Source organism: Eptatretus burgeri, chromosome 4 (assembly GCF_056783735.1).
Source record: "Eptatretus burgeri isolate ZD-2024b chromosome 4, Ebu_testis_v1, whole genome shotgun sequence".
Classification (NCBI taxonomy): domain Eukaryota; kingdom Metazoa; phylum Chordata; class Myxini; order Myxiniformes; family Myxinidae; genus Eptatretus; species Eptatretus burgeri.
In genome coordinates, this window is record NC_140964.1 from 28,097,443 (window position 1) to 28,099,942 (window position 2,500).

The 2,500-nt window shown below is 33.2% G+C and overlaps 2 long non-coding RNA genes across 32 annotated transcripts in view; one reads left to right on the forward strand and one right to left on the reverse strand.

Annotated features, from left to right (window-relative positions):
• Nucleotides 1–2,500, forward strand: part of LOC147027693 (uncharacterized) — a 198,979-nt gene that overhangs the window by 29,303 nt on the left and 167,176 nt on the right. For all 31 annotated transcript variants that reach the window (XR_015057206.1, XR_015057212.1, XR_015057188.1 and 28 more), the window contains one exon: nucleotides 1,713–1,934. This is a non-coding gene — a long non-coding RNA (uncharacterized LOC147027693). The remainder of the gene's footprint in view (nucleotides 1–1,712; nucleotides 1,935–2,500) is intronic.
• Nucleotides 1–2,500, reverse strand: part of LOC147027694 (uncharacterized) — a 61,147-nt gene that overhangs the window by 7,320 nt on the left and 51,327 nt on the right. The gene's annotated exons all lie outside the window — the stretch shown is intronic.

Genomic DNA, 2,500 nt, shown 5'->3' on the forward strand with positions numbered 1-2,500 from the left:
TTAAAAAAAAAATTCCATAAATATAATTTGTTTCAAACATAAATGCTTAGTGGTCTTCCCATAAATTCAATCAATAATCTACAAGTATTTGGTTTGGTTGACGAATCTAGCCAACAAATGCGGCCGACATTATTACGTAAAGGAATACACATCGCCTGTGCCATATTTTTGGAGTTGAAGAAATTTATGTTTTCTCTGCTTTGTGCAAAGTTAACTTGTCTGTTATGAATTTGACAATGACTACAATTGCAATAGTCTATTATTAATATTATGATATTTTCCTGATGCACTGCAGTATTTTTCAAAATGCGAGACTAACGGAGTATTTGCCGCAGCTGATAGTCTCTTGATTCTGGGCCACTCGTGTATATCTACGCCATGCACTACTTGCCACACATGATTTGCATATATACATATTCTCGCGATAATACTCCTATTACAATATTAGTGAATTCGCTGTACAGTAGACGTGCACATGGCAGTCTGTACTCTCATTTTAAAAATATTTTTCCTCTCGTATTTGTTTGATTTTCTTATCGCTCGTTCACAAAAGAGTGCGTTTTCTTTTTGTCTGCAGTATTTCAATACATTTAGGTGTGTGTGTGTGTGTGTGTGTGTGTGTGTGTGTGTGTGTGTGTGTGTGTGTGTGTGTGTGTGTGTGTGTGTGTGTGTGTGTGTGTGTGTGTGTGTGTGTGTGTGTGTTTCAGAAGACAGACTTGCAAAATACAATAAACCTGAAAAATGAGTCTGGTTCTGCTTACGTTGTGCGAATGACAGCAATATTTAAATGTTTACAGGCCACCATATTGTACTTTCCCACTTGAGATGAAAGTCTGAACATTGGAGGTATATTTCCTTGAGATACATGCGATATTGCGAGCGAGCTGGTAGCGAAACGTGTTCCTCCCTGCACACTCTCTCCATGGCTACCCCAGGACACGAGCGCCGTGTCGGCTTTACAGTATCGATATAACTCTTAATAAGCACATTAACTTACACCTTTTTACCATCTCCATTGTCACATATTCCATTTATAGCAGCCATATTAAAGTTATGAATAGCATATTTATGCATCTTTTAGCTGGAATGGAATATCATTATACGAATGAGATTGGCATTAAACGAATGTAGTGTGCGTGATATTATTGTTGAATACAATCATTGATATTTGATACTTGCGACATACATATATATATATATATATATATATATATATATATATATATATATATATATATATATATATATATATATATATATATGTGGCGACCCCTAACGGGAGCAGCCAAAAGAAGAAGATATATATGTGTGTGTATGTGTGTGTGTATATATATATATATATATATATATATATATATATATATATATATATATATATATATATATATATATATATATATATATATATATATATATATATATATATTTGCTTGGAACTATGGTTAAGGAAGCATCACATGTACGAGTATGACGTGGATTCATTTGATTAGAATAATTAGTTGTCTCTTATTGCACTCCATTACTGCAATGGTTTCAGACGAACACATCCACATGTCCATTGGCCACCATAGTGTACACCCATATTTGGGGCATACACTCGCTCATGTGATGTGAGAGGTGGTCGAGATTGTGGATTGGTCAAAGCCGAATATTTCTCTGATGTCACAATCAAAGTTGGTGTTGAAAAGGTTTGTGCGTCTGATGTCTTGCAGTACTCGTAGCTGATGATGTGCTCAATGGCCGGATATTTTTGAAGACCACTTCACAATTTGTCGTGCAATGAAGACGAATGTTTCCTCTTCTAATTATGCTGATGGAGATACATTTATGGGTCTCCTCCTCTTCCTTCATTATTGCTTCTCTCTTCTGTTGATCATCATGAGTGATCCCACTCAGTCAGACCACCTCCAGTGATCTTCAGTGTGCCAATGCAGGTATATATATATATATATATCGTCACACACATGGTTAAATAGTCGGTCACCATACAACCTCATTAAGCCTTCTTTCTCTGCACATTCTTCATTTAACATAACATTTCTTTGTTGTGGTGATGATATAATTTATGCTTCCTCCATGAATGTAGAATAAAATCAAACACTTGAGTGGCTAAGTCTTTCTGTGTTCCTCCCTGTACATTATATATATATATATATATATATATATATATATATATATATATATATATATATATATATATATATATATATATATATATATATATATATACACACACACACACACACACCACACACACCTTGGTTGCGGTCAAATTGATTATAATATTCCAATACAGTACATTAGATTTAGTTATACAATAAAGACTTTTTTCAGAGGAAAGTGATTAATATAAAATTAATAGCAGCATAATCTATCCCTTATAACAATGCATTTAATAATTTATATGTGATTATGTAATTAGGTCACGAATATTTTGAAGAAGTTTCAAAAAATTATCAAAAAAGTATTTTTTATAATTTTCAAATGTACACTGGAGAAT